This window comes from Diadema antillarum, unplaced genomic scaffold, assembly GCF_040938485.1.
Source record: "Diadema antillarum isolate AM-2024a unplaced genomic scaffold, OU_Dant_1.0 seq00002092_RagTag, whole genome shotgun sequence".
Classification (NCBI taxonomy): domain Eukaryota; kingdom Metazoa; phylum Echinodermata; class Echinoidea; order Diadematoida; family Diadematidae; genus Diadema; species Diadema antillarum.
The window spans coordinates 104,788-131,688 of NW_027272736.1; the positions used below are offsets into that span (position 1 = coordinate 104,788).

General features: G+C 37.2%; 1 protein-coding gene across 1 annotated transcript in view; it reads left to right on the plus strand.

Annotated features, from left to right (window-relative positions):
* The first annotated feature begins 3,645 nt into the window (after positions 1–3,645).
* The window catches only part of LOC139713898 (uncharacterized), a 44,846-nt gene continuing 21,590 nt past the window's right edge, over positions 3,646–26,901 (plus strand). The window contains exon 1 of the mRNA XM_071625620.1: positions 3,646–3,732. The gene's annotated coding sequence lies outside the window, so the exon portion shown is untranslated. The remainder of the gene's footprint in view (positions 3,733–26,901) is intronic.

Sequence of the window (26,901 nt, forward strand, 5' to 3'; positions counted from 1 at the left end):
AAAGGACAGTTCCACCGTCTTATACATAAGGATTGAGTGAAAGGCTATACTAGTAGAACACATCATGGAAAGTTTGAGGAAAATTTGTTCAAAAGCTATGAATTTCAAAGTTTCTGCACAGTCACTGCTGGATGAAACTTCAGTGTATGATGTCACATGCGTAGATTTAACGATATAAGGAAAATATAAAGAGAATTCCACAAAATTTCTTTTTCTGAAAAAACCCCCATTCCCTTGACTTGCTTCTGACATATGTTAAGGGTAATATTATTTCCCTGCCTTCTGAAAGAGGCAAGTCAATTAAGTGCTCTATTATTATGCGAGAAAAGTGAAAATATGTTGAATTTTCTTTATACCCTCTGTATCGTTCTACGCACGTGGCATCAGAGGCTGTGGTAGTCCGACTTCTCATCCAGTGATGGCGGCACTATAATAATATAAAAAATTCATAAGTTTTGAAGGGATTGTCAAATTTTTCTCAAACTTTCGGTGATGTGTTCTACTGATATTCCGTCAATCCTTATACGTGAAGGTGGACTCGTCCTTTAATGTTATCATTGCTGATATTCCTATATTATAGCAATAATCACTAGGGCCCATAATGCATAATAAAAAAAAATCATCTTCACCATCATCTCTTAATATATCATGATTTTTTGCGTTATGATAATCAATAGGGCCTATTATTGATCATGAGAGCAAAAATAGTAACGTGACATGAAGCGGTAAATTTTGCTTGTTAGTTTTCATTTCTGCAAAATTAGAAATAGAATTTCTCAGATCTTATATCTTAAATGAAAATGCAAACGTTCCATCTGCCTGTTGTGTAGGGTCTAGATATCTTTAAATGAATATTCTCAATTCGCGAGATATCTATTCAAGTGTTCGTTTGGCGTCTTAGAAGAAATGATTATTTTGTGATTTCCTGACAGCATTTTACTTCTCTAATGCCACAAATAGGGTTCCCACGTGAAGAAGGGTGTAGGCATATTTAATATGGACTTAACCAAAAATGGGGAAAATAAGATTTTCAACAACTTTCACCGAGTGCTCTGCAAAAGACTACTTTATGTTGGGGAAGAATCCCATCTACAAGTATCAGGATGTATAATAATTATCTTTGAAAAATACGCCCTAGCACAACCCTAGTATGTTTGCTTTACAGAACATCCGTGTTGATCTCTATCCAGATATCATATTGCCAAAAAACAAAATCATATCCCTTTGTCCAGCCCAGCTACTTTTCTGTACAAACACCATTGCTGTGCATTCATCATCACACAGGTGGAATAATGGGATTTTCGGTGTGGGGGCGCTGTACAGAGGGCATTTTCAGTGCCGTATATAAAGAGAGTCTGGCCAACTCATGAATTGGACGCCATGTCGTTACCCAGCGGATAGTGCGCTTAAGGTTTTAGCGCGTGCGCTTGGGGGACTAGCGTGTACGCGCAGGCGTCCCAAAGGCGCAAGAGACATCCTGTCTGCAATGCTTGACTTTTTTTTTCTCAGAGAGAGAGAGAGAGAAAGGGGGTAGGTTGGGGGAGGGACATTCTTTCATTCCAACCATGTTGAACAAAGCCAACTATCATGGTAATCATTCTTACACATTCAAGTAGACACAAACACAGGGGTACATAAACATGATAAATAATAGGCATAATTCCTTTATAGGAATATTATGATAAATTGCTGTAAAAAAAGAAGTTACAGTGAGCCGTGTCATTAACTGTCACCAGACTGTATGCTATACATTGTATTTAGCAAGTTGTCCAGGTAACAAGATTGTTGTATAACAAAATGATATATAAATTTACAATTCTAGCTGTGCACAGACGATAGACGAATTCCACAATTGTTAATGATTCGCACGTACATAACCATCAATTACCATCCTAATTACTCCTATATGTATAAAACTGGCATGAAGGCCTACTAGTAATTCAAAATGAATACACCTATGTACAATGTACAACATGACAACGTCATCGATAAGGACGTATTAAGGTATGTAAAATCATCTCATATTGTTTAAAAATAATTTAAAGAGAAAGATCTGAAATTGAGCTAAGCACAAGACAGTACCTGGATTACGTTATGAGGGATATCCTCGGTGGCATCCGCACCAAATTAGAACTATATTGCCATGATCATTGAATAGATATTAAGTAAGTAAAAAAACAAACCAAAACAAATGAAAATGTCCTATACAAGATAATGGCGACTGGTAGACCTCCCCCATATTGTTCTCTTAACAGGTCTGGAGTACGTCTTTCCAATGTTGCACGACAGTTTCACATACTTGGTAGAAAAAAAAAATGGCGTGTTTGTCACAAAATTTAATGCGTCGAGTGTTTAATTCCTTAAACTAGGTGTGAATGGATGGACTTTTATTGTTAAAGACTCGCAGACTGAGCAAGTATTAAGGAATTTGAGCATTTTCACTTCGACTAATCTATTTTTATAACAATTCAAATACTTTGAGCGGTCATTTTAAAAATATGGGGAAAATCCTGTCATGTTTAGTATTTCACTTGACCTTTGACCATCATAGCCAAAATCTTTCCGTACGTGTCATTGTGGAGTGATGGTGGCTTGCAAATACTGTTTTTTTTTATGCATTGGGTAATCCCCAAGGTATGGAGGAACTGTGTAATAATATTTCAACAATAGATCACACCTGCAGACAGTAGAATTTCAACATTTTCCTGACATTGATCCTTTGACCTGTAAAATGAATCTCGCCTGGAACAGAAACGAGTTGCTACTCGATGACCAGGGGTGGTATTCTGAGGTCGTAATTAAGTCTGTAATTAACTTCGTGATTAAGTCGTGAAGTTAATAGGCCCTTAATCATGGGCAAAATCGGTATTCTGAGGACGTAATTAAGGTATGATTAAGTCCCCTGTAATTATCTTAGGTCCCTCCCATCTAATTGTTATTCCATCCAATCAGACGCGTTGTTAGAAGCCAAAATGATGATTACACGCGCAAATATGCCCTCAATGCGCGCTCCTCCACACCCCCTGTATCCACCAAAGAGCTCCGTGCGCACACTCCGGTATTTGATTACAACCCCTCACCTACGCACGCGAAGATCTCAACCTCTTTGCTCACATAAAATGACAAAATTCCTCGAAGATCGGCTATATTTCTTTTTTTTTCTCTGAATTCTACGGATACCACGATAACAACATTCAACCGCTCCTCGGTTACCGAAGACGGTAAGCATCGTTGTGGCAGAGAAAACACGATGTATTGCGTGATATCGGAGTAGTTAATGACACTCTTTGGTATCATTAAGTTTTCCATTAACTTTCATACTTAATTACACCCTCAGAATACCGATTCGTAATTAACTCTGTGATTAAGTCCTCTCAGAGGTGCACGCGCATTGATACGCGCAAACGCGTAGGTCCTTCCCGCCAAAACGCTTGTTGCTATGGTAGTTAATTTACCCCCTACTTAATCATGCTCTCAGAATACCAATTCGGTAATTAAGTGCTAATCAGACACTTAATAAGCTCTCAGAATACGGCCCCAGTTTTCTGGCCGGCAGTCTCATTTCCCACTTTTTCCTTCCTTTTGGATCTGCTTTCTCGTCGCACTCCGATTTCCCACTCTTTCCTTCCTTTTGGATCTGTCGGAAAGCGGTGTGCCATTACACTTGTTCCAGGTCGTTTCATGCAACGCCATGCTGCGCAGGAAGGCATGACGAATCTTCAGTTTATCGCGGTAAGATAATAATATCAAAATATATTTCGTGTATACCTTCTACTTCAAGAAAGTAGGCAACGGCAATGACAATTCCCCACTGCACCGTGACCAATATTGGGGACGTCCTAAAGGCAAACAATATTAGCGCGTAGCTGCGCGAAATGAACAATGGGCACTGCGTGTGAGCTATGCTCGCGCCCGCGTAATTGACTTTGGTAACGACATGGCGCCTGTAGATCATGGGATCAGCTTTTGACCAATCACAGGCTTCAAATCTCATAAGCCGAAAACCGAGTTGGCCAAACTCTCTTTATATACGGCACTGGGCATTTTGCGTGTTTTTTGTTTTTGTTTTTTTAGCTAAAGATAAGAAATAAAGGGACTGAAAACATAAACAGGTTGATAATATACCCTACGAAACATTCTATGCACTACGACCCCCTCCCGTTTCTCAATCTGGCAGGGAGCAATGCGACAGCCTACACACGGACGGCGGCGTGTGTTGTTTCGTCACGAACTGCGAGCGATGAGTTGGAGAGACAAAACTGCGAAATAAGTTTGCGAAGTTTGTATAGACTGCAGTAGTTGAGTCTGCGGTTTTTGATTTACTTGGAATTGTATGTGTAGATTCTACATGGTACGGTGTTCGATCACTCTCCAAGAAGTGGAAACCTACAATTGTGATTTAGTTTTGATCTTCTTATGGCCAACCTCCTACCCTTTGATGGAATATTTGTTCGACCTATGAGCCGTCTATGCGTCTGATGTTGATCGCCTTGGCGAAATATCTTGTAAGTAGAACAGAACCTTCTCGCATGGTTAAAAGTTATTTCGTTGTAGAGTCTAATTTGGAAATGTATAGTTCAGTCCCATCTATAGCAACAGGTGTCAGTAAGCGTAATACTTCCGGGCTATATTCTTGTCTGACGCAGCTCGCAGTGCCATCCAGTGCAGTGGTTCTCTTTAACGTGACAATGAGGGCTAGGATAATAAAGTATGCTTTAGTAGAAAATATAGTGATAGACTCTATATTGTTTTCTTCGTAGTAGTTATTATTCCATGAACAGTTCATGAATGAACACAAGTTATAGAAGAATTATAGAATGAAAGTCCTACAAAAATATCATTCTTTGTGTGACTTTGTCTGATTCACAATAAATTTACTCGGAATCCCGGATACTCTCGAGTCTCTACAGTTGTAGGTGAATCAATGAGTAATACTTGTTTTTGTTTTCTACCGACAATAGCTTAATACTGCCATATTTAAATGACAATCTGATGTTGATATGTTGCCTCAAATTTAAGATAAAGAATAAGTTAAACAGCTCTTGCTTACAATGACTAGAATTTCTATGTAACTGTAACAGTGTAAGTCATTGGAAAAGCCGCTAAAGATATGCAGAGTATCCCCATGGCCCCACTTGATAATCCCTAGGGGTACTCTGAAGTCTGCTTTACACTGCGATCATCGTTACCCTTACCCTAATCCTAAATATTAAAGCCACTTACATTACTTACACATTATATGAATTTTATGATATAGGACTCTATCAAATATATTTAGTTTTTATACAAACTGTAAGTAGTGTTTTTTTTTCCTTCAATTTTAGCGGGGGGGGGGGGGGGGGCATTTATAAGGGGAAAGATTTCCATAAGTACCCCCCCAACCTACATAAGAGTATTCTGAAGTCTGCTTTTGATACACTAGGACACTGCGATCATCTAAAAAGTCAAAACGGAAGTGTTTTACTGGGCAAGTCACTGAAGACATTCAACATGAAACTGTCAGTGATAATCTAGACAGTATTTTTGATTTTTTCATTTCTCTTGTGGAAAGCAGAATTTCACTGATCTTCATCTTTTTTTTTTTTTTAATGAAAGGCAAATTAACCAAACACTGAATCCATTGAAAATTTGATTGATACCGTACACCATAAGTATGTACAATGTTGCTTTTATTGAAATTGAAAAGAGATTTTACTGAATAATATCCACTGCAGGCTGAATTTTTAACATTTTACATGAATCAGCAGGAATACATTTAAATTGTTTGTACAAAAAAGTTAAAGAGATGTACGGTATCGAGTTAAAAAGAAACCCACAACTTTTATAATACCATATCAGAAATATCCATCTTGAATATTGCACAAAAAGATTGACCTTTAGATTACTACTAAACTAGAACAGGGTAGTACAGTGTACCCCTGTTTGATATGTCAACAAACACGGTTATAAACTTATAACAAAATCCCAGATACAACGAAGTAAAATTCAGGGCTCAATATTATCATCCCTACTCTTTATACACTTTATTGGTTCAGATATTATATAATGAAATATTATCAATATAACGAAAGAAAATCACTGATTCCCAAGGACTTTGTTTAAAGGAGAGTCACATAAAATTATGATGTCTAACACGGCTATTGTTATCAAATCTGTCTTCTTGATGTAGTGATAACTGTATTGCATTGTACATGTACTGCAATATGAAATTTAGGACAAAGTGCTGATCACCACAAAGTGATGTTGGCCTATGTTTTATACCAAACAGAATGTTGTCACTAGAAGAAGAAGAAGAAGGAAAAAAAAAGTTTGTCCGATTGTGTGATCTTCTCCTTGTCAGCAAACACAACTAGATAAAAGAGACACGACAAGAGTGGTGTTTACTCACATTCCATTAATTTTCCATTGCATTTGAATGTTGAAGTATATTAAATGCAGATATCGAGGCCTATTGTAAATGCATAAAATATTATTGTACTGATGGCGTATTTACAATGTCTTGCATAGACCCTCAATTCAACTTGCCTGAAAGTGTCGTCTTTGAGGCAGATCTCACTTACAGTATCCACCAATATCACTTAAAATCTCGCTGCCAGCCGCAACACAGCTGGATACATGAGTTTGGATCACTGTAAATTGGTTCTTGATCCTTTTCAGAGTTGCTTTACACTAAATTTCACTTTACTAGCCATCCTCAAAAGCAGATCAAAAGCAAAATATGAAGCCTATAATGTTTTTCAGTTGTATATTAATTCTCTGCGTAATTATCAGAACTTTTGATATTTGCTGACACGAGTGTAAATTTTTGGTAACCTTCGTTTGCCTTCAATATTGTTGTCTGGCCATATTAGGGTCCATTTCTATATATAAAACTGCATTATTTTTGAGGACATCAGGTAGATCTGAATCATTGATGCACAATCTTTAGGTGTCAGTGTAGGGCAGTTTGTCAGTCAGTTCCAATGAAACAACTCGGCAATAGAATTCAATTAATTTGAACCTGTATTATATGCAGTACCTTCTGCATGCTATAAAAGATTGGAACCAATCAACCATTAGGACCATTAGGTCTTGTTCCAGGTATTAGGAAATTCCATGTCCATGACTGCATTTTCGTTGTGTTATTATTGTCACGAAGACTGACATTGTTTATATGAAAAAGGTATAAAAAAGAGCGAAGAACAAAGCGACCTTCCTGCATTGATACAATGCCGGTGACAAGAACCTTGGCGTTTTGTTTGTGCTAGGAGAGACGTTAACAAAAGAATGGACACACTGGCTTAACTGGAGTGTTTCCTAGTCTTAAAAGTTCAGACTCTACTGACTGAAACTCTGTTTGTGTCCTTGGCCACTTTTAAAACCCAGAGAGATCTATTGTACAGTATACGTTAATGTACATGTCAGTGCGTGTGATTTTTTGAAATGTAACATTTATGTTACAGATCAATGTGGAATATTTTGCAGTGTGAGTACATGTAGTTTTACACAGTTTATTTTAGTGTGATAAGTACAGAATTGTACTGTCAGTTACTAGATTTTGTCCATTTAACTTTTTGATACCATTTTTGTGCCAACAGTCAGCAGTATTCAAATCAGTGAATGTTTTCTATATCAGTACTTAACTGAGCATAGGACTACAATCACTATAGAAATTTACATTACATATTGTATGCGTCAAAACGTGTATGCTTGTGTGCATTTGTTTGTCCATGTATACTGTACTGTATGTGTGTGTGTGTGTGTATGTGTGTGTGTGTGTGTGTTTCAAGGTTCAATCCTCGTCCATGAAAACAAGGCCCTGCCTGAACTGCACACACACAACTGCGACCTTTTAAAATGTAATGAAAATATTGTTCTTCATTAATACAGACACAGAGACATCTGTTTGAACCAACAGAAGTTTATACTGTATGGGTGCCCCTTGTGCCTTGACCTTTGCTTTTCAATGTAGAACTAAGATAATGGTACCTATCAAAAGCTTTTAGATAAAAGTCTATACAATGCTTTCTGTAGTTATAGAACAATGTACAGTTTCACTTTCTATAGACAGTTCTAGAGATCATGGAAGAGTTCATATACTTGTAGCATTGTACAGTACAACTGAATGTACAACTGAATAAAAGAAGAAAAATAATAATTGATATGTGATCTCACTTGAACTACAAAGCACTCATAGAGAGCGCAGACCTCTGCCAAGCAGCTCATTTCCACCCATACATGCATGCTAGAAATCGCCTTAGTTTTCCAGAGTTGATAATGAACTAACGTCTTTCTGTTGTTGTGTCTCAGAGTCTACAATGTACTGTACCTCATTGCAGCAAGGAGGTACACTGTACTTGGCGAGCTAGTACCTCTTTGATTGCAGCAGCCTAGCTATGTACAGTGTACTGCACACTGGGCATTGAGTGTGCACTCAGTGCACACATGCACAACTCAAACATGGGCAGCTTGAACTCCCTCTTTGTTGGCTGAGAGGTGCCAATTCATGACAATCCTACAAAAATGAAAAAATAAAAAAAAATAAAAAAGTATCCTGGATCCAGCGGGTTACTGTAAAAGTGGATATTTTCGTGCGACTAATTTTTCGCGCTTGGCCGGGTAAGAAGAGTTTTGCGTGTTTTTAATTTCGCGGAATCAATACACCACGTACAGGAACATATGGCATGCAAAAATATTTGCGTGCTTTTATTTTCGCGCTGGTTAGGCCTACTGGTTGCGCAAAATGCGGGAAAATTTCAGCACCGCGAAAATTTCCACTTTTACGTATCCTGATACAAAGTAACTACCAAATGGTAAATTATGATTGCTCCTTGTGACACGATCAACTTTTCATGTACAAAATAGGCCTAAGTTTCATCAAAATCCGTTCACAACTTTTTGAGTTATTTCGCAGACAGACAGAAAGGCTTCAGTTTGCGTTTGAAGTTCATGCCATGACTGTAGAATTACAGTGTGCAAAGTTGCCATTTTTTAGCTGTTGAAGATTCATCTTGCTAGGCTATTTCCCCCCCCCCCCCCCCCACCACCACCACCACCCCTCACCATCACCCCCCACCATCACCCCCCACAATTCTTCCTCTCCTACTGTCTTGAGGTGTCTTCATGGTGTGTCCCGCCTTGTCCATGGATGTTGTAAATGTCAGGGATGGGTTGAGAATGAAATCTTATCCTCAGCTACCATCAGACTTCCTGACCCTCTACCGATGTGGCCTTCCTGTCAAGACGGACATATTATGCTCTAAGAATAAAGAAGAAATCTTTTAAAGGGGTTCATCTCAATTCTTGCTTTTTAAAAAAATGTACTGTATATAAAAGTGGATCTTTTCGCGCGAGTAATTTTTGACGCTCAGGCGGGTAAGATGAATTTTGCATGTTTTTAATTCTATGGAATCAGGACATTAATTATTGGAACATATGGCATGCAATGTGCTTTTATTTTTGCGCTAGCTTCTGGTTGCGTGAAATGCGCAAATATTTCCACATCACGAAAATTTTCACTTTACAGTGACAATGGAAAAAAATAATCATTACAGACAGGTTGCCACATTGCCAATTCTGCTTGATTTGTCTATCTTGAGTCAGCCTTAACAGGGGTCGCACTTAACTTTTTTTAAAACTAGCCAGGCGGACTACATAGAATCAATTTTGACACTGAAGCAATATTTTGACTAGCCAGACGGACTAGTAACTTCAGAATTTTATGATTTTTAACTAGTCCGACATGATTTTGGGTGGCCAATGGCCAGCGGACCATCGCCAATTTCGAACCCTGCTTAAAGACTCGGGTCTGTATTCCATCTAGATTGTCTCTGAATATTCAAAGACAAACTGTACTTTGAATATCAAAGAAGAATTAGATTGAACAGGCAGGCACTACAATGTAGCTGAGTCAGGAACCACTGAGCCTCTAAATGCAGAAAATCTGCTCCAGTGAAAAATGGGGAAAGAAAAGAGGAAAAGAAATACAAGTAAATGACATTGTGTAACATAATCTGTATTCAATTTGCTGTTGCTGTGCTTCCTTTCAAAATGCATCATAAAGGTGTATTTCGCCTTAAATCATACCACTTTATTTTTGTACGTATGATAAAAAATGTATCTCCACCACTCAGTTTACATTTGTTAATAGGAGGATCCTTGATAGCTTGGCATGAAGGTCGTGGCATGTACTGTACAAGTCATATAAAATCAAATTTACAAGCATTAATATGTATTCATTGCACAGGAAAGGGGGTGGGCATGTTATGTCAAGAGCAGTCTCAGTTTCGTGTCGGCCGTCTCACATATCAGCCATGTTCGACACTCGTCAGCTCTAAAAGGGGTACTCGATACTCGGCGCTCGTAAGTAGAAGTGAATCACATGATATTCTGCTTGATGATACCAGTAATTCCTAGCACCTGGTTAATAATCTGGTTCATGTGATTAAGGCTGCTAACATGCCTAGAATGGGAGAGAGAGAGGCGGAGATACATATACATGTAGGGGACAGAAATATTGAGTAGAAGTTTACTTCAGAGGGAGAGGAACACAGATTGGCAGTCAGTGAAATTAAAGGACAAGTCCACCTTCATATGAAATACATAGGGATTGAGAGAATGCAGCAATATTAGTAGAACACATCAGTGAAAGTTTGAGGAAAATTGGACAATCCGTTCAAAAGTTATGAATATTTTAAGTATATGCACAGTCACTGCTGGAAGAGAAGACTACTGCAGTGCATGATGTCACCAGCGTACAACTCTATAAGGAAAATAAAAAGAGAATTTCACAAAACTTTACTGTTTGAATAAAGTGCACATTTCTTCGACTTGCTACTGACGTATGTTAAGGGTAATATTATTCCCCCTCCCTTCTGAAAGAGAGAAGTTGGGTGTTCTTTTGTTATGGGAGAAAAATGGAAATATGTTGAATTTTCTTTATTCTTTCTTTATATCGTTGTACTCATGTGACATCACAAGCTATAGTAGTCTTTTCATCCAGTCATGACTGAGCAGAAACTTCAAAAATTCACAACTTTTTAACGGATTGTCCGATTTTGCTCAAACTCTCACTGATGTGTTCTACTAATATTGCTGCATTCACTCAACCCACATGTCTATGAAGGTGAACTTGTCCTTTAAGGGGAAAGTTCACCCACAAATGTGTGGATTTAATAGTGAATGCAGCAATATTTGTAGAATACATTGACAGTGAAGTTTGAGGAAAATTAGACAGTCCCTCCAAAAGTTATGCATTTTGAAAGTTTCTGTACCACCATCACTGGATGAGAAGACTAAGTATTAAGCCGTACCAGTTGTGAAGTCACTGTAGGACTTTGATATAGCATAGGAGGACATAAAGAGAATTCCACAAAATGTTATTGTTTTAATAATGAAAAATACATTCCCTCAACTTGTTACTGACACATATCATGGGTAATATTGTTCCGCCTGATTTCTGAAAGAGGTTTACACTTCAAGTCAAATGTTCTTCTTTGGTACTGGGTACTTAAAGGACAAGTTCACCTTCATAAACATAAGGATTGAGAAAATGCAACAATATTAGTAGAACACATCAGTGAAAGTTTGAGGAAAATTGGACAATCGATGCAAAAGTTATGAATTTTTTAATTTTTTGTGTTGGAACCGCTGGATGAGGAGACTACTACAGCTTGTGAGTCATATGCGTACAACAGTATAAAGAAAATGTAAAAGAAAATTCAACATATTTTCACTTTTTTCGCATAATAAAAGAGCACTCGACTTGCCTCTTTCTAAAGGCAGGGGGAATAATATTACCCATAACATTTGTCGGTTACGAGTCAGGGGAATGTGTACTTTTTCCAAAAGATGGAATTTTGTGAAATTCTCTTTATATTTTCCTTATATTGTTGTACGCATGTGACATCGTACACTGCAGTAGTCTTCTCATCCAGCGGTTACTGCACAAAAACTTCAAAAAATCATAACTTTTGAACGGATTGTCCAATTTTCCTCAAACTTTCACTGATGTGTTCTACTAATATTGCTACATTCTCTCAATCCTTATGTTTATGAAGGTGAACTTGTCCTTTAAGGTAGAAGACTATAGAGAAATTGTGTGAAATCAGACAATATTTAGAGAGCATTTGTTCATTCTAAAGGTCTACATGTGTATGTCTAATCATCATGCCCTCATACATCTTAAAGATGATTTTGGTGAGTTTTATTTTGTATTGATTATCACTGATTTTGTATTTGGTTCACAAACATTGAGAGATTTGTTCTTGAAGTCTCATAAGTGTAGTGTACATTGTAATTCAAGGTTGTGTGTTGGACCCCTAACCCTTTGAATAACAATAGTGTTTATCATTTCTATTGTATGAAAATTTAACCTAATATTCTGTGGAATAGAAATGATTCTATTGCCTCTTTCAGTCATAGCCACAATACAGTGTTTGGTCATTTTTCTCTATTCTATACCTCCGACTGTATGGAAAAACCACTTTTGTGATGCTTTGATAGCATCCATAGTACACTGCTACCTGGCCACTGCTATTATGTTGAGCCATGCATATTGCGTTTGTTCAGAATTGAAGAAACTGAAAGTTTTGTTGTCACCACATACAATAGATACAAAATCATTTTTTTTTTTCAAAATTTTTGAGAAGCACATGCTAAAGGTACATGTAATACACACGGAGACCTGACTTTCTATGTATACATCCCCTTTAAAATGGTTCATTTTCTTTCCAACTGTCCTCTTGCTCAATGCAGTCTACAATGTATTATAATTAAAGGCAGCCCCCGACCGTCCCCACTGCTTGTTTTGACCGAAAAAAACCACAAGAAGCTTCGCTGCCTCTTGCCATGCCGTGAATCACGCACTGGGCCTGCTTCCAACGTGGTGGTCGAGTACCTCAAAATACTTTATCCCACAATGAGCACCTTCCTCTGATGTCGGTTTGTCCGTAGACAAATATCACTGCGATGCGTGCATTCATTCTACGGCCAAGAACATTGCATCAGAACAAAGCACCCTCTCCAAACCCGTTGAGGACAAGTCCCGAGTTGATATTCGTGTTGTAGCAAAATCAGTCCATCCTCTACGGGTTAATACTGCTGCAGCAGTCTAGATGATAGGCCCCATATTTAGGATGATGTCGTATCGTATTGGAAAGCTGTTTTTTTGTTGGGGTTTAATTCTCACAAATTTCGTGAATCACTGTTGGGCCATGGATTTAACAACATGCGAAAATCTTGCGATGGACAGGCATTAGTGTACTTATGATAGCCGCGGTGTCAAATCACAAAAGCAACATCTTGCAAAAATGTCTTTGACCTCCTCATTCTCGAAAATATCTTTGTGCGAAAATATCAACAGCTTTTACAGTATATGATTAACTGATATAGAAAATCTGCTGGCACCCCATGGATCAATGTGATTTAATGTACCCTAAATTGGTTCAGTTTTTGCTTTTTGGCCCGTTGCAAAAATTGAAGTCATTTCAAAGATCTTTACACTGCTGTTGTTACTAATGTTGACATCTATAGTCTACATTGTACACGATAAAGAATAAATAGCAGAGCACTTATCAATATAGTTTAAGATGAATCGTCACATATTTGTGTAGAAATTCATTATGCTTTGTGTGATTATAAAGAATGCCACTGAAGCTTCCCTCATACTGATATTGAAAGCAAAATACAGTGTGCAGTTTGCCGCATGTACAGTGTATACTGATGTACGGTATGTTTGTTTGCATAATGTAATGATAAATATGTGTAGTACCGGTATATAATGCTGAGTATTTGCATTTCTAAGTGCATTAATAATTAGACAGAGAAATTGAATTACACCAGATACATGAATACAAATATTGTGATATGCATAAATATGACAGGGATGCCAGTTTTCCGGCAATAGGCGGAATTCCGGCTTTTTCATATTTTGGTGTCCAATTTCCGGCTTCGTGATATTATTTCCGTCTGTGTGGGAAAGCCGGAAAACACGAGAAAGAAAGAAAGAAAAACGAAAAAATATGATTATCTAAACTTACGGGACATTCACTTTCACGATTTCCGTAGTATGTTTCGCATATACTTGGGCATGAGAATATCACAAAACGACTGTCATGCAAAACTAGTGCGATGTTGCTGCTGCTAGCTGGGCCATGGAACATGCAACACGTGCGATGATAGCGATCGAACAGTGTGTGGTGTTTCTATGCGATGTACTATGTGCGGTCGCGGTGCATGAATCATACTGCGCTCTCGCTATAATGTAGCTACAGCGCTGAGACGGTGTGGTGAGTCGATTGAGTCAGCTGAACGAAGCAAAACTACGGATTTTACGGCACTAGGACTTCTTTATTTTTGCTACAAATTCCTTTTTTTTTCTTCTAGAATACGACCACATTATTGTCTGGAAAGCGTTATACCAGCACGTGCGATCGCGATCGAACAACGTGTGGTGTTTCTAGGCGATGTACTATACTGCGGTGCAAAACTACGGAGTTTACGGCACTAGGACTTCTTTATTTTTGCTACAAATTCATTTCTCTGGATTAGATTTGAGGGAAGAAGAGCCCTCAGAAATGCTCAGATTGCACCAGAGAGCATCTAAGAACCCCAGAGCTTCCAGGGCCCTTGAGCGGGCCCTGGACCCCGGCCGAAGGGACTTCGCGCTTCGAGCTCATGATGTGCGCTTCGCGCACATCAGTTTCGTTCACAAAAAAAATTTCTGGCCCAAGAGCAATTTGCCACTGGCATCCCTGATATGACCCCCCGAAAAAAAAAGAAAGAAAGAAAAGAAGTTGATTAAAAAATGGGTGAGTTTTGAGCATTGTTTGAGCATTTTGACTATAATAAGAGATTTGTTCTAAAGAAATGGAAAGGGTGTAATTGTAATACTAGTACATTAATTTTTTTTTTTTTTTTTTTGTCTTCATGATTTTGCCTGTGCACTCAAGCTACACTGAATTGGATTAAACAAATTTTTATTCAGAGTGTTTCAAACAGTGAGCACTGTATCATTTACTTAGCATATGAGACCATGGTCAGGCTACATGTATTAGAAAGTGCTGCAATTAAAAGCACTTCCATAGTTTATACACAGAGTTTTTTTATTCCCATAAACTTTAATACTTGCCAAATCTACTCAGATCAAAGCTTACTCACAAGTACACAGCTATTACCAAAGTATGGCATGGTTGGAAGAGATGAATTAAATCCATGTTAGTAACATACTGTAATAGCATAATATCATGCAGGTGTGTCAAGACAAGCGTTATCTGCTACAGGCTTTGTTGTACAGTAGGAGGCAAGATCCCCCCCAACATCTTACAGTGTAGAATGTGGTATGTTGCTATTTCAGCATGAGGTACAGTGTGTAGCGTCTCTTTTCATGCCTTGGTAAGCAACACTTCCCTGATATTTTGTTAGACTCTGGGGCATTGCTCACCAGCACCAGGAAATCTCTTTTTTTTTTTTTTTCCAGTGAAAGGACAAAGACCCTGGGGTGGTGGTGATGGGGTGGGGGGGGGGGGGGGGGGGCATGATGGAGAGGAAGAGAAATGGATGGTGAAGTTTTTATCATTCCAAACGGATAATGTCACCCTGTCGGACTCGCTTACAGGTACTCTTTTTCTCTGTCATGGTATGCAGAGATAGCACTGCACTGATGACTTTATGCCTTTATGAAGATATTCATCGAAAACATTTTTTTTTTAGCGTCGGAGAAGAATATAGAATACAGTAGCGAGTTCGACGTGTTCAGTTTCAGAGATCAAGCGCATGGGAAGAAAAGATGATGTTGTTGTGTCGTGCGTCATAGGTTTTTCACGTGTAGTGTATTTGTGGTGTACGTTTGGGAGGTTGACCCGGAAGCAGAGAGAAATTGTGGGGGCTGGAGCTTACGGCGAGGTCACTCTTAAACTTCGAGTTCGTTGTTTTTTGTGTCCACACGGTGCTTAACTACGAGTGGGGACCCCCCGCGGCTCGTGGTTAGAGCGCTAACCATAAGATTTCTCGTGGCTCGAAACATCGAGCAAACTTCGAGGTTTGCTAACTACGAGTGCGTCTTCACGGTCCCTAACTACAAGCTCTAACCTCGAAGTTTCCTAACTTCGAGGTTAAGGGCTCCCGTCTGAACGTAACTATTGTCATGAGGTTCGTAATGTCTGGAAAAGGTTTTTCTTTTGTTTTGTTTTTCTTAGTGCTTTTCTTTGCCCTTTTAGTTTGATAATCTGTGTGTCTATCTCTTCCTCTCACTGTGATTGCCCGTAGAGGGCGCTGCTCTGAGAGGCAAGTGAAATTTGATTTTGTTGAAAATATGATACAGACTTTCCAGTAAAAGTGGTGCATTTGTGAAACCTGAAGAATATCCATACAGCTGTACCATACATAATGTAACTGAGATAGAAACTGCGTATAATATTTGGCAATTTTTTATTTGCTTGACTTTTGCGAGTGGTCAGATACGTGTATTTGCAAAATGAACAACTTGCAAAAATATTGCCTGTAATGGCATTACTGTGTGTGTTGCTCCTCTTAATAGATGATTGTGTAAGTTTTCTCTTAACCCGCTGAGGATGAGTTCTGAGTATACTCGCTCTAGATGGGGAAAATCAGACTGTCCTCATCAGGTTAAAAGTGTATACCTCGGTAACACTTTAATACTCCTCTCTGTAGTGCTGGACTGAGAATTCAACTTGAGCTTGCAAAATTCAAGTACTATACAAGTCCTGGTTTCCGAAATATATTGCTCTCAGTTTTGCCACATACAGTGTGGCTTACATTTTGATACAATGCCAGAGTCTCAAGATGTGGATGAATAGCTCTTGAAAAGTCTCTTTGAAATTAGCACAGTGAGAGTACGGTACAGTGAGAGTACGGTGTACAGAGAGCTGTGAATTCTGCATGCGGAGATTTTCTGGATGTTGACAAGTCATCAGGCATGACATAGTGGACTGATTTTGATCGAGAGCTCTGGTGGGGACAGTTTGACATTTAAAACAGGAAGATGTTACCCTCCTCTCAAGAAGTGGAACATATCCTACTGAGCCCTGTAGGGCCAACCCTTGGGATAGGTCGTAATGTCTTCCACATTTTGACCTGGACAATAACTCTCTGCACTCTAATTATAAAACTTGTACTCTGCTTAAATTTGAAAATCAAACTACATTTCCAAAGGTTATGATTACCTACTGTACATGTATATTTGTTATAAATGTTTGAGATACAAGTAAAGGCATGATTTGCTAAAGGAATTTAGGAATATCTTTAAAAAAGAAAACATTTCAAAACACAAAACATTGAATCTCTTCTTGTGTAGACTTGTCTGTTAATATGTTGAGGTGTTGAGTTTTTTTGTTTTTTTTTCTGTAGAAAAGTGATTCGTTTCCTTCATGAAGTCATGAACAAGTTGAATGCTTGCTGTCTGTGTGTATTCAACTTGATTTCATAATATTTACTTTTCCTTTTGGCAACTTCCCAAACTTGTCCTGAAACATATTCCAAGACCCTGTTATCTAGTTTCTTTAAAGCTTAATTTTTGGCTGTGATTGATATCATCCAATGTTGTCATGAAAGATGTCTTTTTTTGTTATCCCATCGACTGACATATTGTGATAATGATACATGGCATTTGTTTCTGTAGTTGATTTAGAATTTGCCGTGGTGTAATACAGCTGTATATTTTAAAAACCAATCATATTTTCCCCACATACTCATAAATGAATATTTGTAGTAGATAATGCAGTTTTTATACAATGTAATATATTAGGAAAGCCTTATGCTCTATGATTCCGATATGACATTCAACATGTGCAATTAATTAGAAATTAATGCAAAATCTTTATATCCCAATTATGCCTTTCTGATTTCAGAAATGACTTTGTATATATCAAGCGGTGAGAAATTTAAGATTTTTCTGAAGTTTCATGAATATTTTTTCTTCAAATATTATTTTCAAAAGTATCATCAGGTCCCCTATCATTTACACTGTAAACCAATAAATAATTCAACTTCCTCTGCTGTGCAATACCACGCAAGACTCCACAGTAACTTTTGTTTTTCCTGATGGACTGCTCAGGCTACTGAAACCATCAGATTTCATTTTTTTGATGGCTTGACAATGAAATTTGGTGGCCTGAAAAATGGAGAAAACTGTGAAAAATATAATGAATCGATAAGACAGTGAATTGATATGATACAGCTGTATTTAAACCATGATACAGTCAAACCTGTCTATAGCGGCCACCCTAGGGAAGCAACAAAAGTGGCCGCTATAGACAGGTGGCCGTTATAGACAAGTTGGCGGCCATTTTGAATTTCAGTACAGCTGTGTATGCATTTTATAATAGCAGAAAATACCGCATGTTATTCTAAAAAAAAAAAAAACAAAAAAAAAAACAGCAAATAAGTTTGCATCTGCAGAAGTGCTATTATGGGGATTTTCGTTGTACAATTTACTTCATTTTTTTCATTGCCTCCTTATGTTCTTTTGATGTTAAAAATGATATTTCGGGCCTGAGAAGTGCTCTGGTTCATACCCTGCCGGATTGCATGAACGGGATTCATGAGAGCTGAGTTCAGTGGAGATTGATAATGCATAAAACTTACGTAACCAAGAAACAATACCCAGACAAGTACCCTGCTGTCCTTATTTAACGGGACTTAAACACTAATTAGTCTGTATTTCGATAAAATTCTAAGTTGTTATTAGGAGTTGTCTTTGCCTACAGTGTATGTAGTATCTATTCAGAGCTGCATTACTGAAGCCTACTGTAGATCTAATCTAGTCAAGTTGGTGGTAAGATGGGTTTTCGTGGCAAAGAGCTGCATTATATTTTGTCAGTCATCTCTGTGTGATTGTGACTGAGCTAGGACTACAATTGTAGGTAGAAATCACGCAATGAACGTAAAAGACATCATACTCATTGCTGATTTAATAGTTCAACTAAATTTTTGTGGCTGCTACACTGTATACGCAGGTTGATATTCACCACGGGAGACAAAATGAGTGGCCGCTGGCTGCGTTAGGCAGGTGGCCGCTATACAAAGGGTCTATAATACAGCAATTGCGTTTGGGGGATTTTTCAATGGCCGCTATAGGTGGCCGCTATAGAGAGGTGGCTGCTACACCAATGTGTGTAAGACAAGTTTGACTGTAGTTATGTGAAAATATTCAGGTATGATACAGGGCTTGAAATAAAATCACCTGTGACTAAAGTTAACTCAATCTATATTAAACATACATGAATTGAGGCTTATATATAATTTTTGATGATATATTTTTATGAAATTATATTTGATATAGGGGTATGCTTCTATTTTTAGGTAAGTAAAAGTTGGCTGTGAGAAAAATAGTTTGATCAGATTTGGCCGTAAAATAGTCTGAGTTTAGCCTGGATGACGAGGGACAATTTGGCAACCCTGGTTTCAGCAGCTAGAACTGAAATGCATCATGCTGTTATTAACCTCTGAGCTGCAAGTCATTCTCCCTCTTCTGGATGAAAGAGAGAGAGAAAAAAAAAAGACCCACATCCAAATTATTGCCCTATTGGGCCACAAAAACATAGCATTTCTTAGATAATGGTGGCCCATTATATATTTCTGGTATCCCCCCTCCCCACCCACCACCGCTAATGTTGAGACTTGGTACATGCTATGTGCACATGAATGAGAACTGTAAAATCTTTCTTGCAAATTGGGACATTTCTTGAGTGATTTCAAGAGTTTTTGATGTAGACCATAGTGATGAATTTAATGAGAAATGATGTCATGTCTCAGGCGATGGTCATTAATCTGAAAATCGTTGAAGATTTATTATTCCCAAACCCACTAAAAGATACGATATCAAAACTATACAAAGAAAGAAAATAGAATACATTGATTTCATGGCTTTACAACACCATACAGTGAATATTAACTCATATGAATACAGCAGTATGAAAAATAAATGCAAAAAAAAAATATTTGGAATGGGTTATATTGTATGTGACCGTTCATCACAAAATGGAAGAAAAAGCACCAAATTTACACAAGGTCTTAAAATAGGTGAAATGGGTCAGCCTGGTCAATCTTAGATTTTTTAATATTTTCTTCTACATTATAAATTCCAAAGTTTGGGATAATAAATTGAATGGGAAATGTTTTTAGCAGTTTTTCTATGTTTTGTAAAAGAGTGCGATTAGGTGTGTCTTAGAGTCCCCTTTTCGTTTCTCAAAAAACTCTTTACAAACTCTTCACTTTCAACTCAAAGAACTTTTGAAAGGATGATGCCTGTGCTTTGAAAGTTGGTATTAGTCATTAGTAAAATGTGTTAATGGGATAGAGCATAATCAATTTCAGCTTTATTTCATAATCCCTTCATTGTTGCTGCTATGAAGTTTTTCCATCCTGTTCTTTTGTCCCGTTTATTGCACAGAGTGTGGGTCAGTAAGATTAAGTGCCTAAACTAGACCCTACACTTCAGAGCCTCTACTCTTTCAGAGTGTGTGCTTTCTTTCCAATATTTAGATAGGTTAAGAGAGTCAATCTGAATTGAGTTATAAATACATCATGCTCTATGAGAAGCTGCTCTTAACTATAAAAAAATCTATGTCTGGTGACTTTTTGTTGGTTTTATTATGCAGGGTCACAAAATGCAGTGAGTGCAATTTTGAAAATATTGATTACGAGAGAAATTTTCAATTGTTCTTCATGAAATTGCAAATGCCCATTATACCTTTAGCAAAAAAAAAAATAAAAATGAGCAATACAAAAATATTGATGAAGACCATGCTAAAGATAAAGTCTAAAAATACTATCGTGGAATTAAAGATATTGTACGAATGAAAAATAAGCCCCTTATTGGTAATCATCACTGTTGTTATTATAACTCAAATAATATCCTTTTATTTCAATCATGTACTACTTTTTAAGTACAGGGTCCTGTTTTATGAAGAGTTATAATTGATTATAAAGTTGATTTAAATGGTTAGTCTATGACAACCTGTGTGATATTAAAGGAAATTTAAGATTGATTTTATCTTTTGATAAAATGGGGCCCAGTACTGTTCATTTTGCCATTTATTGATATCAGTATTTCATTGTGCCATGTCTCCAAATTGATCTTGGAATGGAACAAGGATAGCACGTAATGAAGCAGACAAGGCAATGGGAAGGAAATTGTTTAATTACACCAGCTTACAGTCTTGTCAGACCTGATATCCTTCCATTGCTCGAAACACTCGCATTCCAGTAAGAAAGTGGGCTGACTGGCAACCCAGCTGGTTACATCTATACAGCTCTCTAGTTGTGGAAATGGAGGGTGTATTTAGTTTCCAGGGTGGTGCCCGACCCAGATTATCCAGTTTGTTGTATTAGCAATCAATGAGAAATATTACCCCTAGAAGTATATGTCACAGATCTAGAACTGTATTGTAAATATGAAGGTGTGTTATATTGATTTATCTTTATATTGTATTATTTTGTAATTTTCTTTGTAGGCTGAAGCAGATGATCTTAAAATTCTGTTCTTATTGGGCTTTTTAGCCACTAGCCAACTGTTGACAAAATTCACTCATAACCTACATTTTATTATGTTGCAGAACATCGTTTAAAAGAAGGTATAGTATTTTCTATATTTTTTCCACTTGGGAGTCATGATTGTAGAAGAAAAGATGAATATTGTCTCATGATGGAAATATACTGTAACAGAAGTTATTGTATAAAAAGATAGGACTTTTATTTATTTCACAACTTTATCAGAGATTTTCTAGTTCCAACAGAAGTGGCAAGAAAATTCTAAATGGAGAGAAAGATGATCCAGATAAAGTGTCATAGTTTATCATCAGTTATTCTGGCTTGAAATATTTTTAAAGTTGAAATCTATTTTTAAGTGTCTATTTTTGTAGTTGCTGGTGGGAAGAACCTAATCTTTCACAATCTTGCCATTTAACCCTTTGTGTGTTTGAGAGCTGCTGATTGGTGCAGACAGCTCCATAGTGTTGCACACACTGTCCAAAGTGTATGGCATATAAAGGGTTAAAGCTCTTCATCTTCATGGGATCTATTGGTTACAACATGGGATCTATTGGTTACAACATGGCTGTCAGAGATAATGAGTTGTCTATGTGTTAACCTTATCCTTCTCTCTCTCCCTCTCTCTCTCTCTCTCTATTGTCTGTTACTATTTCTCCTGCTGTCTGGCTATGACTCTCTACCCAAAGCTGAATTCTCTCTCTCTCCCTCTCTACAGTGCACATCCGCCTGTCTACATTTAAATTTTGTCTCAGGACTTGTAGACAGCTAGGGACAAGAATAGGGCATTGTGCTTTTTTCATGTTTTCCCAAAACTGTCAAGTTTGCGTAACCAGGAAGAGTTAATGCAGCAGGGAAGATGATGGAGATTGTTAAAGTTTAGGGGTCAAATGGGGGTCATTGCTTGAATTATAATGAATACTCAGAGTTAAAGGCAATGCCAACCTAGAGTCAGTTATTGCAGTAATAGCAGTCAGACAAAATAGCATCGAAAGACATTTTTGGGCTGACACCCCAAATGTTCTACTGTATTTTTTTTTTTCCAGATGTGTGTGGACAAAGTCCTGTTCCATAAAATTTGATAATGAAATTCAATTCAGAAAATCTAACATAATTCTCTGAATATCAATTTAATTTGATTGGCTGATACATAACTAATAATTTATGGTCGATTTCTCTGACTTACCTACATATTTTTGATTGCATCGTGATTACATCTTTTTGAATACACCGGGACCCAGGCTGACACCCCTCAAGATGTTTCAGGCTTATCTCATATTGTGTGTGAACAGATGTTGATGTGTGTGAACCTGTTCACAAAGCCAGCTGGCTTGTTAAGCTCGTTTGCTTCCTGTCAGTCGTTAGCTTTGATTTTTAACCCGTTGAGGATGAGTCCTGAGTATACTCGGGCAAGTGTTTTAAATGGGAAATGCGTGTAACAAAATCAGCCAGTCCTCAATGGGTTAAACTGTGACATTCATAGCACTTGCCTAGAGCTCTTCCTGATGTTGGGAGTGGTGTACATACTGTTAGTGGCATTATAGAGTTTCTTTGAAAATTTAGCAGGATTTGTGATATTGGATGAATCAAACATGGAAAACATCACAACAAAAACACATCAAAAACAGTTCTAAGTTTATACATGAAATTCAAGATATGGAATCACTAGCTTGTCTCCTATTACCTCTTCCATTTTCCACTAATTTGGTTCTTGACTGTAAATTCAACCAGTTATCAAATTGTCTTGGAAGTCATAATTCTGAAATATTATCGTAATATATGATTTATGCAGTGTATCCATAAAACTAATCTCATAAGACAGTATCTACAATTTCTGAATGTTTTAGTTTGTGTTGTAAGGTGCATGTTGTATGTTGTGTACTTGTGTTGATCTGCTACTTGTAAAATTGGATGAGAATTACGATGGTTACAATGATAAGAAATACATGTATGCTGCTCATAACATGTTAAATCAATGTTACCTATCTACAGTGTAAAGTGTACATTGTGCCACATACATGTACTGTAAACGGGGGGAATGTTTGCGTGCATTTTAATTTTTGCGAGAGCCAAGATTCGCAAAATCAAAATGCACGCGAAAGTTCTTTTCTGCACTTTATGCATTGAATGTTACAGGCAACTCTCAAAAATTTCATGCAGCGAAAAGGCCATCGGCTCCAATTCGCAAAAATCTAATGCCGCGAAAAGGCCGTCATCTCCAATTCGCAAAAAAATTTCATGCTACGAAAATATCATGTTTTACAATTGATCCATTTCCCTCCCTGTCTGAAAATGTAGACAGATTCTTTCTCCCCATACATTGTACCTTCATTCTCTTTTCTTTCTATGTTGTGAAACCTGAAATGTTTTAATAGCCTGCATTTTAAGTTGGCGAATTTCATGAGAGCCAATTTAGAACTTCTTGTCTACAATGCAGTGGAATGCCGGTGGCAATTTGCAAAATTTTCATGCCACATACATTGCTTTACAGTACACGGTAGATGTTGGAACATACTTCAATGCCATTCTTTTTGCTGGTGTGGTTTATTGCACACAACAGCCACCATTACATGCAAAAGCTTTTGGTAGCAACCTACATGGATACATTTCTATGAACTGCTTTGATAGGGCAATAATTCAAACAGGAGTCTTCCCGAAGCAATGTGTGAAGTTTCTTATACTGTATTATAAAGGGTTGTTTTCACACCCATGAAGAATATATGATTGTAATGCTGAATTGCAAACATAATTGCAATAATGCTTTGAATCATTGATAGTCCACACGACTGAGTAAGGCTTCGCGGATTCTGCGGATTTTAAAGGACAAGTTCACCTTCATAGACATGTGGGTTGAGTGAATGCAGCAATATTAGTAGAACACATCAGGGCAATTCCACGGTAACTGACGTTACGCGTAAGGATTTTCATAAAATTGTTTATGTTGTAGTTTTGTGAATGAAAGCACCTGGGGCTTGTAATTAGCATTGATGAATGAGTTCATGAGAATGAAGAAATAGGTGGAAAGTTTTTCTCTCAAACTGCATTTCTTATCACATAGCAAGTGAAAATGTGTCGGTAACTGACGTTACGGAAAAAGGACATGGGAAATGATGGTGTTGATTTAAATGGAAATATCTCATGTCCCTGACTTCTAAACTTCATGTGTTTAATATGGCAATATACCTAGGTTCTTAGGAACAGGTGTGCAAAATAATGTGCACTTTAGATATTTCCTTTTAGCACCATGCCAATTTCAGTGAAGGCATGACGGTAACTGACGTTACGTAACTGACGTTACACTTACATTTGCCATAGGGTTTACACATGGAAAATCATGTTTAGGAATAGTTTTGTGTTATTTTATAGTTCTGACCTTTCAGAGTGATTTGTTTGATATGGAACATACCTTGATTCGTCAATTACAAATACCCAAATGAAATGAAACATAAGTCCATTTTCTTTATGTTTTATGAAAACTTAAAGGTAAACATGTCAGTAACTGACGTTACATAACTGACGTTACACATACTTTTACTATGGGGTTTACAAAGAACTAATTTATTTAACAGGCTATTATACTGCTGCAGTATACCATTAACAATCCCAGACATTTACTTAGCAACAAATTAAAACAAAATCTAAAGACAAAAATAGGGTGGGGACCTTAGACGGCAAGCTCCCCCCCCCCCCCATGCCATAGCACAATTTAGCAAAAATAATGTAAATGCACCACAGGATATTTCTTGACATTTGTACTTAGATTGAATGCTTATTCAACAGTTATGATTACACACAGCCATTTAGATTCAGCAGTTCCAAGTATAAATATTGACATAACTAAGGGTTTTTTTGTTTGTTTGTTTGGTTTTTTTTTGTGTTTTTTTGTGTTGTTTTTTTAATGAACAGGAAAGTTTCTATCTAGAGTACCCCATTCATAATGCCCTGCAGTACCACACAAAACACAGATGTTTTTGTGTGGGAAAAAAATATCTTTCAGGTCATGGGGAAAAAACATACAAATAAAAATATTTCATAAATGTGTATGAAATCTACTGTGATATATTCTTTCTTCTTTTCTTTATTTTATTCCTTCTCCCTCAAGGCATTGTTACATTTGTAGGGCCACAAATGAAAAAATGATCTCCATTATCAATAATGATTTAAATGAATAGTGTTACACTTTTAATATTTTTTTCTGTGAAGAAGAAACATACTTTTTTTTTTGGTTAAAAGGGCATTATTTGTTTATTCCTTGCTTGAAGGAATGTAATTGTTTTTCTTTTCCTTTTCACTGGTATATCAAGGCTTGCAAATACATCCCAGATACCAAGAAATAGGACTTTGCACCGAAAGAATACCAAGATCAATATAAACGAGTCTTCCTGTTCATAATTATCATGTATTACAAAAATGTCTCTGCATGAATGAAATAAAGTAATCAACAAATATGAACAGTTTTTTATTCTACCCTAGAATCACCTCTCACTTTGAGCAACATCAGTGTTAAATGTTGAGCAACATCAGTGTTAGTTTCAAACAGCAATGACAGTACATGCCTTGTGTCAGGCCTGCTTACAGTTGTATGTACCATTTCAAGATGTGCCATATAAACTAAACCACACATTTAAGTGCAAGCTAAGAAATATCTGTTCCTGCATTTGCCTTGAGGTAGAAACTCCACTGAGGTTCCAGAAAAAAAGAAAAATGCTTGCAAAAGTAGTCATTAGTAAAGATTATAAAACTGTTGGTATAAAGCTGTACACATGCTTTTTAATAGAAAAAGGTGGTACCATGCAACCACATCATTGATTAGGCCTACAAATTTGGTAGCTTTATCATCCCATAGGACAGTGAGTACTGTATAGTAATTTGAGTGCATTATATACAACCTGTATTGCAGGTGGTAAACCTAAACTTCCAGATGATTTAACCTTAAACTTGTGCTGAACCGAAAATCAAAAGTTCAAGCCTCCCCCCCCCACCAAAAAAAAATTTGATGAATAAATAAATAAGATAAAGTGAACAAAAAAAAAAATGTGTCCATGGACATACAGTGTACCATGGTGATGACATCATTCCCTATCACAGGGATTTGCTGCTCTTTGTTGATAACCTTTGACTTCCCAGATGTATTGAAATGGCCTAAAGTCAAAAAATTTGCCTAGATTATAATTACTGTCATGGTAACTGACGTTACATACTGGTATATGACGTTTCGGTAACTGACGTTACACATTTTGATGTGTTCATTTGACTCTACAGTAAGCCAAGTATCCTTATTTTCTGGTATTGAAAGGAAGGCATATGGGCATACATTAGAAATCCTAAGTTACATCACACAGCTCACTTTCTTTGATGAATAAAGTTAAAAATTCCTTGTTTTTGGTAACTGACGTTACATCCATCATTGCCAAA